The sequence below is a fragment of the Lactuca saligna genome, chromosome 5, assembly GCF_052625555.1.
Source record: "Lactuca saligna cultivar CGN05327 chromosome 5, ASM5262555v1, whole genome shotgun sequence".
Taxonomy (NCBI): domain Eukaryota; kingdom Viridiplantae; phylum Streptophyta; class Magnoliopsida; order Asterales; family Asteraceae; genus Lactuca; species Lactuca saligna.
In genome coordinates, this window is record NC_136421.1 from 142,849,065 (window position 1) to 142,860,851 (window position 11,787).

Genomic DNA, 11,787 nt, shown 5'->3' on the forward strand with positions numbered 1-11,787 from the left:
GATTAAGATGTTCTAGGGAGGCCAGATCTATGTTTGGATTGCATAGCTTAATGATTAAGACATTTTGAAGTGATTTTGGGATTAGAAAACATATCCCCAGCGTACTTCTGGCTACGCCCAGCATATCCAGGCATGAACCCGACCCACCTGATTCTATGAGTACGCAGTGTGTAGGGGGTGTATGCCCAGCATACGCGTTGGGCAGTTGAATTTTGCTTACTTTTGACTTTTGGTCAAAATTTAGGGTTTTGGACCATGGAAGGGGCATAATGGTATTTTCTCCCTTATAGGGCATAGTTGTGGGATTTGAACTTGTGACTTGTGTTATGGACCTTAATTATTAATTAGGGTTAATTATTGTGTTATTAAGCGGAGCCTAGTTCTGGCAGTTCGGGTGTGAGATTTATTTTTCATCAATATCAGGTGACTCTCCTCACTTATTCTTACCTATGTGGTAGAATAGTTGTATTTTTGATGATCAACTAGGTCTAACTGTTATTATTGTGTTATATTATTTATGTGTGACTGGGCCTACTGATAGTCCCCAGCGTTACTGATAACTCATAGTTGTTTATTTTTTCTTTGTTGTATGTTGTATCTGGGGGAACTCACTAAGTTTCATGCTTATAGTTGTTGATTATATGTGTTTCAGGTACTTCTAAGGATCGTGGGAAGGCTAAGGTCTGCTTATACACACACGTTGGGAGATTTGTTACTTGGCTTTTTGTGGCACTGTTGTAATACATGTTTCTTAGCATCGAGACTTATACTATAATTGTGTTTATTATGAATATAAATTGTGACATATGTTGTGATAAATTATGCCTAATTAAGTGTTCTTAGGTAAAAGAATTGAAACTTTAGGTATTACAGTTCAGAGGATAGTTTAAGAATAAAAAATGTGTGAAATCTAGCAAAAACAACGAATCGTGACGTGAGCAAGAGAAGCTCACGACGTGATAGCGTAAGAAGGGTGATCAAGATACATATGTGAACAATAGTAGTAACCTACTTTGATGTTTCACGACGTGAAAAGAGGTGCCCACGACGTGAGCAAAGTGCAATGCCTGATCTTATTCACGACAGAGCTTTCTTTGTCATAAAAAAAAGTTCGGGAAAAAGGAAACTCACGACGTGAGCTGAGATGCTCACGATGTTAGCACGAGCAGACCATAAAAAAACAATTACATCTTAAAACAGGGGCATTCGAATCCAAACCTAAAAACACACGCTTAAGGTGTGAAAACCCCCGATTAATCCCTAAAAGTCAGTTCTTGAGGAGATTACTTGATATATGCAACCAATTGTGAATTAAGGTAAGAATTACATGTTTTAACACATTTGATTTCCATTTTGAGTAAGATTTGTTGTTAGTTTTGATGAAACCCTAGATGAAGGGTACATGTCTAGTTGATGATGATGATTTAGGATTTAGGTTAAATAACCTAATTATGTTTATTTCCATCGATTTGAGTATCATGTGAATGAAAGATATTGTGTGTGATGCTTGATGTAAAAACTTTTTGAAAGGAAGACATGATCTAAATAAGTTAAGACATATGATGCTATTAATTTATATGATAGTAAAAATTGTATGAGAAAGTTAGTTATGGATGTTAGATAATGGAGAAACATAGAGTTAAAGATTTTTAGATGTTATATTGATCATGATCATAGATTCAAATCATATGAATGGTTTAACAAGTAGCGATTTTGAAACTTGATTAAATAGGGAATCAAGGAAGGACTCTTGGAAGGGAGGAGAAATTGTTGGAGTATTATCCTCACAAACCATAACTAAGGTGAGAAACTTTCTTTTACTCATGATGTTAGATGTTTATTTTTGATTAGTTTGTTAGAATTATTGATGTTAATTTGGTTGAGATGTTATGATTAAAAGATAGAGATGAACTTAAATAAGGATTTTAGAAAGTATGGTGATTAAGTGAGAAACAAGTGACATAATTATAGAGGTCAAGTGTACAAGTGAGATGATTGGTGAAATTAATAAGATGAATGTCTGAGAATGTACCGATCAATGAGATTATTGAGATGATTATACGAGATTGTATTTGAAGACGAGTTAGTGATGATGACCAAAATTATGGAAACGAGCATTCCATATGATATTATTGAGTAGATTTCATAAAATTGTATTTGAAGACGAGTTGGTAATGATGACCGAAATTATACATACGAGTATTCCATTATCAGTGAGTATTGATCATATTACAATCTCCATATGAGATTGTCATTGGGATAATGAAACAAATATTATAATTGAGAAATACTATCTCAAATTAACCGGATGGAATTGATACATTATTATGACAACAATTATTACTCACTAAGAATTATGCTTATATTATTGATTGTATATGTTCTCAGGTTACAGGCATAAGGATCGAGGGGAAGCAGTGGAGATGTAGTCATGTTTTGAAATCAACTTTTAAAACTTAACTTAATTTTGTAAATATTGTTTTATAAACCTTTCTTGGTCCTGTAGTGTTTAACAATGTATGATATTAACTTGTGAAAAAGGTTAATGATATGTACACTTTTGTAAAAAAAAAAAATAGTGTACTTGTTTTAGCTGGGTGTTACAAGTGTGATATTTGTGATGATGATTTATATTTGACACTTGTGTTTTTTTCCGGTGACTTGGTTTATGAACAATATTTTGGGAGATTTAAAAATGAAAATTTTTGTTTGAAATTTGAAGTGTGATAATTTGGTTTTAGAGCCCTGGTTTGAGAGATATCGATGAACTCTAGGGTAATTCCAAACTCAAACTAAGGATCTAGAGATTTTCATAAAAATATTTCAAAGAAATGAATATTTTTACAGGAGAAAAATCCAGTGAAGCAGTGTGTACAATCAACTAGAGCTCGAGAGGTAGTTTCCTAAAATATCTCAATTTATATTATGAGTAATATAGAGCTGATATTTTATGAGTTGATAGAATTGCATGCTAGTTAGTGGTAGGCTAAGGATCCTGCAGGAATGGTGTGATATGGTTGTCTAATTTATGATGCCTTTAGCCTAGGAGTTTGTTCTTATGAGATTGAATTTGTCATTGCTATTTGCTTGGTGTATGTTATATAAATGTACATAGTTAGGATTTTATAGCCTTAGAATGCCTGATTTTGCATTTCTTCATGTTCCTTGTTTGGTTGTGGATTTGAGGTATAATCATTTATTTGAATGTCTATCGAGTCTGGGATTGTGTACGATTGGCATGCGCAAAGCAAATGGCGAGGACAGTGGAGATATTTTGAGGTGGAGCGGTGTTGTGGAGCAGTCTAGAATGAGTGCCTAGACGCTTATTAGTGGTTCCGAGGAACCAACAGGGCAAGTGTATAGATGAGAAATAGAGTCCTTGTGACTTAGGATCTTGAGTTAACGACTTGAGAAAAATATGGGGTGGTGTGGAAGGTAGAATTGGGTCAGTACTACTGAACGCAACAGATCCGTAGGCGGCTCAAGAAGGAATCTTAAGGAACGAAGGAACTTTTAGGAGTGTGTAGTTGTTTTTGTATGCACTTTAGCCTAATTCTGATGGTTTTCATATGTGTTCCAGTATGGTGGTTTCCCAAGGTTCAGGCTCCAGCGACACCGAGAGGTCGAGTATCAGTAGTGATGAGATCGGTAGCATTGAGGTGGACAGAGCAATCAGTGGGGCTATTCCAGAGATGTTTGGGTCTATTAAGACCACGGTGATTGAGATTTTGGATGAGCTCTATGTCGTCGTCACTATGTAACATTCAAGTCACCAGAAGAAAAAGTTAGAACAAGGAGCAATAATGTGAAAGGGGCTTGTAGATCCAGGAGTTTGGCATCTTCTCTGACTCATTTGAGGTATCAAGCTTCAAACTTGACCATTTCATTATTTGTTGTTGTTTTGGGTGCTCTATGTGGCATTTTGACTCCATGGATGAGACTTCTTGTGTTCTGGTAGTTTCAACCCATAAGAGTTGTCCTTTTAAGCTCTTGAAAGCATTTAGAACCATAAAAATTAGGCCTTGATGGGTAATCCACAACCATTCAAGCGTTAGATGGTCACAAAGTGTGCTTAAGGACTTAAATCATGTCTTAACCCCCATCCATGCATGCAAAGACATAAAGTTTGTAACTTTATGGCTTAAGACATATTAAAGGACTAGGATCTATGTTTTGGACGTTAGGACTTAATGGATTAAGTCACAAAGGAGTTCTAAGGAAACTGGCCAGTACGCTGCGAATACTAGATCAATCTCCCCGAATTGGTTAAGTTCAACGTATGTTGGGTGTACATGTCAGGTACGCCGCGCGTACGCATACAGAATGGTTAAATGGGTATTTGGGCCTTAGGAGGTTGGGCCTGAAAATAGTTAGGCCTCATGACCCACTATGGACTAAGGCTTCTGGGCCTAGACCTAATATATATGGTATTAGGCCTTATTGGGCCTTGAAACTTAAATGAATGGGTTGGGGCCTTAATTTAATTAGGAGTTGGGCCTTGGGAGAAAGAGGCCCAATAGGACAAGGATTTGGAAACCTTGCCTTGGGGCATGAATTAGAAGTTTGGGTGATAAAGGATTCCTATTTGGACCTAATAAATGATTAGGGAATTTATTATGCTTTAGGGGGAGCAGTTAAGAGCCATCCAAGGAGTACAATTTCGGCATACACAGTGATGTGATTCTCCCTTCGTAGAACATGTGGGTCGAAGGCACCAATATCGGTCCACTAGTATTGATATGGCTTAGTAATTGTCTTTGTGTTAATTATTAAGGTGGTATGTATTATTTGATTCTTATGTGTGATATACATGATTTATGTGGTAATGATAGGGGTGAAATAGACCCCATAATCGGTTGGAATAAAATCGATGGGTAGGTCGAGCACCCAGGTATGCCTGACAGGGGTAGGTCGGACACCCCGGTATGTCTAACATGGGTAGGTTGAGCACCCATGTATGCTCGGCAAGGTAGGTCGGGCACCCATATATGCCTGATAGTATGTTTATTATTCGTATATGGTATGTTGGGGGAAACTCACTAAGCTTCGTGCTTATGGTTTTTAGTTTTGGTTTCAGGTACTTCCAGCTCGAAGGGGAAAGGGACGGCTTGATCACATCGCATCACACCATGATTTTCCGCATTAGTGATTTTGGGATTATGACTCTAATGATGATTTATATGTATCATTGGATGGCACAACTGAACTATTTTATGTTTACATGGTTTTGAGAGAAACATTATGGTTTATTATATGATTTGATGAACTTAAAAATGAAACTTTTGGTTCTGAATTTTGGGATTTTACACACTGAGGTGGCTGCTGCTACAACCACCGTAGATGTTGTTGGTACGAGACTGCAGGGGGTGATACGTTGTGGTACCGAGAATTCAACAACACGTAGCCATCCAATTTTGATGGGACCCAAGATTCGATTTCTGCGATGAGATGGATTTCTAATGTTGAGGGTTGTTTTTACACTTACTCTTGTCCGAAAAATTCAAGGGTTTGTTTCACATTGAATTTGCTTCGCTTGGGAGCGAAGGATTGGTGGAAATTTGTGACAACTGATTATACCCTTGCAAAGCATTCTATGGTGACCTGGGAGAGATTTACTGAAATGTTTAGGAATAAGTTTGTATCGGTGGTTGAGAGAGAGAGAGAGAGAGAGAGGTTTCCCCAAGAGTTCCTGTCTCTCAAGAAAAAGATAGAGACGGTGACTGAGATCACGAGGATGTTTCATGAGAGGGCCTTATTTTGTCTACAGCACATGTCTACTGAGCAAGCATGTGTGAGTCAATATATGGGTATTCTGAGGAGGGATATTCGCGAGTTTATGGCGAACACTTCATATTGGAAATTAGCTGAGCTGCACCAAATGCTAAGAGGAGAAAGTTTGAACTGGAGACCCAGACTAGAAAGGAGAGGGAGATCCACGTGAGAGATAGAAGACCAATGCAGTCGCATTGGGGAACTAAGTGTTCTAAGCCCGCTGACTCGAGAGCAGGAGGCCAAAAGATCTGCACTTGTGGTAGGTGCGTCAAGGGGCATAAAGAACCATGTCGGTCTGGCACTGCTTGCTACATGTATGGCAATGAGGGACATTAGGCTAGGGATTTCCCAAAGGGATTTTGGGTTTACTTCAATTCCAACTAGACGGGTCATTTGAGGGTCGAGTGTACTCAGCTTGCATCTAGGACGGTTCAGACTTCGGCTCCTACAACCCTGCGTATTACTAATGGCCGGCATGGGAAGGTCAAAGCTCTGAGGGCTCGAGGAAGAGCATTTCAGTTGACAGCAGAGGATGCCAGAGCAGCTCCAGATGTCGTGGTTGGTATAAACTAGATAACAAACTAACCGAAAACATAAAATAATATAAAAAAGTTTATACAAAAATCATTTAATATCATAAAACATATATGAAAAGTGACTGATTATTTAAAGACCCAATATAGTTGTATTTATACTACCGTATTAATATATGATTCATGTTTCAAAATGACTAATTAAATGATGGAGTTTTATAAAACATTCTTGATAGATGAAGATAAATTAATTAATTTTTTTTTTAAAATTATTAGAATCAAGTTAACCATTGGATATGTCATTTATTTAGAGATCAAAATTCGTTGTATGATTACATGCGTTATAACATGGGTTAGCCATCGCAGACGCCCTAAAAAATATGATATTTTTATGATTATTACTAGAATCTAAGTAATTTCCAGAGTAAATTAGAGTTTTGATCCCTATTTGTTTGACACCAATATACAATTTTAGTCCAATTTTTTAAAAATGATACGAGTGCTCCTCATTGAAAAATCAACCAGGGTTGCGTTGGGTAGGGTAAGTGGGGCCTATTTTTGTAGTAATTAAGAAGCACAAAATAAAAAAATACAAAATTATAGGCAATATTGTCATTATATATATATATATATATATATATATATATATATATATATATATATATATATATATATATATATATATATATATATATATATATATATATATAACACGAGGTCATTAACTATAACTGGTTAACGTAACAAGTTGATAGATTTTGCAACCACAAGAACCACTCACATCAAAATTTTAAACTTTGATCAAAATTGTATTTGATTGGTGACTAGACCAAAATTGTAATTTACTCTATAATATAAAATTTGGTTGAAATTATAATAAATAGTTTGATATACGCAATATGTATAGATGATGTTTGTATAAATCAATCACAATCAAAATACATGTTGATGACATTATTGATCTAAATGACGGTTGAATGATATCTCTACTATGTGATTTCATTAACTACTATATTTCATAAAGTTGTCTTGTATGCGATGTTTAGCTTTTCCAGTGACTTGTTTAGTTTGATTACATATTTGTACTTTTGTTTTTAAATATAAATTTCATTCTAAAAATATTGCATATATGTTTTATGATATTAAATGATTTTCTCTATACATTTTATAATTGTCTTGTAAGTAATGTTTAGCTTTTCTAATGACTTGTTTAGTTTGATTACATATTTGCACGTTTTGTTTTTAAATATAAAATTTCTTCCAAATACATTGCATATATGTTTTATGATATTAAATGATTTTTGTATAAACATTTTTATATTATTTACGTTTTTCGGTTAGATTGTTATCTAGTTTATACCAAAACTAATTTTTATTTATATTTTCAATTATTAGCTATTTTATTGAATTTCGATTAAAAATATTTAAAATTGCAAAATAAAAAACCATATTATGAAACAAAATATGAAACCGCAAGCCAAAACCACGTAATTTTAGTCTTCTCCTCTCCATATTCTCTCCTGTTTTGGCTCTTAATGAGTTAAGATCAAAATAAGAAGATGTTAAAATTTTCATCTCTCTCTAAGTCATTACTTGGATCTTGACTTAAAGCTTAAGAGTGTTTGTATTATTACAAGAAGGCTAAAAGTCATCTTCATCAACTTCGTAATTGCAAAAAGGAAACAAAGTCTTCAAATGTTGTTTTTCTTTCCTTTCTATGGTTGTTTTCATCTTTCTAAGTCTTGCAAAATGATCTTTTGGTGGGAATAAAACTATTTTTTTTTGTTCAAAATGAAAGTCTTATATTGCCATCTTTATGTTTATAAAACATTTTTTGAATAAAAACCCAACAGTTGTGCGCCTAGACCTTTTGTGGGTTAGTTATTACCTTAATTGTTAATTAGGGTTTTATTATGTATATGTTTACCAAGAGGAGACTTGATATCGTCGGCTCGAGTGTGTGATTTATCTTGTCTTCAGGATTAAGGTAAGTCTTCTCATTATATTATGTAGGATGCTAGTTGTCTCTGTGAATCTTATATTTGTATATTGAGTTGGGCCCATTTGTAAGTTGGGTTGGGACCATTTGTATATTGGGTTGGGCCCATTAATATGTTGAGTTAGGCATGGTGGTATGTTGGGTTGGGCCCATTGATATGCTAGGTTGGGCCCATTGGTATGTTTGATTGGGCACGTTTATATGTTGGATTGAGCCTGTTATATGGTATGTGGTATTTTGAGGGACTCACTAAGCTTTGTGATTAGGGTTTGTGGTTTAAACATTTTCAGGTACTTCCAGTTTCAACGGGAAGGGCCCGACTTGACTACACAACATCCATTGATGCCTTTTCTGCACTGATTGTTATTATTTTACTCTGATGTTTAAAAGATACATTTTACTCGGACTAGTTTTGGAACAAATGGTTGTATGGATTTGATGATTTAAAAATGAAAATTTTATCTATATTTTTGGGACGTTACATTAGACACCTTAATCCAACAGATTGTGAGTCTTGTTTATTAGGAAACCTAACAAATACCACATCTATAGGTATCTAAAAACAGGAAAATGATATATTGTATCTCATACACACTTATGTGTTTGGCATATTGAGAGTGTCCATAAGGCATGCTCAATATACTTCATTACCTTTACTGATTATTTATGGTTAATTAAACATAAGTATGAAACCTTTGAGGTGTTCAAGACATACCAAAACAAAGTAAAGGATCAAATGAACAAAAGGATTAAGATTCTAAGATTCAATAATGTGAGAACCGCCAAATTCCCGGTCAAGTCAAAGTCAACGGGTCAAACTGGTCAAGTCAAATACTGCTTACATGTTAGGAATTACTCTATAGTTACTAATGTACCACTCAAAGATCTTAACACAAAGTATCATTTGTAAGTTTCAAATGTTCAAAAATTCTAAACCCTAATCAGATTGAGGGACGTAATGAATTGCATGCCCTTCGGGGGTGTATGACACTCAAAATAGGGTGTAACTAAGTCTAAGGTCCTTGCTCTACGAAGAAAAACATTAATAAAGGCCCCCGACAAAGTCTCTCCCAAGTCTCTACCAAATCTCTCCAAGTATATCAAGTCTCTCCCAAATCTCTCCAAGTATATCAAATCTCTCTCAAATCTCTCCAAGTATATGAAATCTCTCCCAAATCCCTCCAAGTATATCAAATCTCTCTCAAATATCTCCAAGTATATGAAATCTCTCCCAAATCTCTCCAAGTATATGAAATATCTCCCAAATCTCTCCAAGTATATGAAATCTCTCCACGTATCTCAAATCTCTCTTAAATCTCTCTATGTACCTTCCTCAGTAAAAAACAGCTCAAAATCGAAGGAGAAAACCCAAAAGGACCCTCTTGGTCCGGAACCCTCTTAGTCTGGAATGCCTTCTAAGGAACAAAGAGGAATCGCATCTCAGAACTCCCCTACTTCGGACATCCTCGCAGCTTCGGAAGACCCCGCTCTGCCTCGCCTCGCTTCGGAATTGCTAGCCAGTCCAAACCTGCGGACTTCGCACCTGACTCCGGATCAGAGGGAAGTACTCTGGAACTTAGTAAGCAGCTTCGGAACTCGCCTGTTGGCTCCAAAACCTATTGAATCTGTGACATCCCCATTTTCACGGCAAGAAAAGACCGATTTTACTTATGCTTTATTTTATAAAATCAGAGTAATCTTTTAAAGATACGGTTGCGGAATTTGTTCCCAAAACAAGATATGATAATAACTTATCAAAACATTTCTCAAAGAGAATGTATTTTCATTAAATAATAAAACCTCGGGATGTCATGTTCCGATACAGACACATAAGCATAAACAGAACATACATTCATTTACTCTAGTGATTTACATCTCCTTTAATCTCTCAGTGCAAAGCAGCTTCGTATCGATACCTGTGATACAATTAAACTGAGTGGGTCAGGCTTGGGAGCCTGGTGAGCATATAGGGTTTTCATCCCACAATGTTATATCATATAAATATATATAGAACATCCAAAATTATATAATTTCACCATATAAAAACCAACTCTTATCCCACCCCATCGATCCTCACAAAGACACGATCTAAACTCTCGTATCTAAACTTTTCCTCTTTATCTGATCCCTACTCACGGATCTAAACTAATCTCTCCACCTGATCCATACTCTCGGACTTAAAACTAACCTCTTGGTCTAATCCATACTCCCGGATCTAAACGAATCTCTTGGTCTGATCCATACTCCCGGATCTAAACTAATCTCTTGGTTTGATCCATACTCCCGGATCTAAAACTGTGCCCAATCCATACTCCCGGGCTAGGGATAATTTACTATGTCTTAATCCATACTCCCGGATTAATGACAAGTTTACCTATTGGTCTGATCCATACTCCCGGATCTAAAACTGTGCCCAATCCATACTCCCGGACTAGGGACAATTTACTATACCTAAATCCTGTTCTGATCCATACTCCCGGATCTAAACTGTGCCCAATCCATACTCCCGGACTAGGGACAATTTACTATACCTAAATCCTGTTCTGATCCATACTCCCGGATCTAAACTGTGCCCAATCCATACTCCCGGACTAGGGACAATTTACTATGTCTTAATCCATACTCCCGGATTAATGACAAGTTTATCTCTTTGCCTATTCCATACTCTCGGCTCTAAATCCAATCTCTTTATCTAATCCATACTCACAGATCTAAAACTAACCTCTTGATCTGATCCATACTCACGGATCTCATCTACCCATGTCCTACCCAACATATTCGTAGATACAAAATATACATACAGTTTATCTCATTAAAACCTATATAGTTCATCCATTTCATACTCATCTCAAATAAACAAACAATATATAAACACATAGCAGGTATTTCATAATAAATACTTAATATTTAGGTGTTAGAAGAAAGTGACCACACACTCACCCAAAACATATACTTAATACATTCAAACAATACTTGTATTATAATCGTGTTTATGAAAGGTAGTATACACTCACTTGATCAGAAGATGATCGGATAGCACTACGACTTGCAAAAGTAGTAATCCTCAGCAGATCTGGAAGATCTCTATAAAAATCGAACTTCTCGCGGGCAGAGCTTCGGCTCGGAAACCGCACTTCTCGAGATCTTCGGGATCTCGGGACTTGCTTCGGGACTCGGGAATATTACCAGGGTTTCGGGGCACTTTTGGCACGCAAATCGATGCAAAACAGGAGAGAGAAGAGAGAGAATAGCAACCCTAAACGGCTGGCCCTTCAAATCTATTTATAAGGCAAATTTGGCCCTTGCTACGTCGTGGGATCCTTTTGCCACGTCGTGGGCTTGGTCGTCACTGCATGCGTCATCCCAAGTTGCATCTGGGGGCCTCCCGGAGGTGTCAGGACACTTGCCACGTCGTGGCACTGCTTGCCACATCGTGGTCTCTAACAGTTTTGGGGTTTCGCGCCCCAAACTTTAGAAATTCAT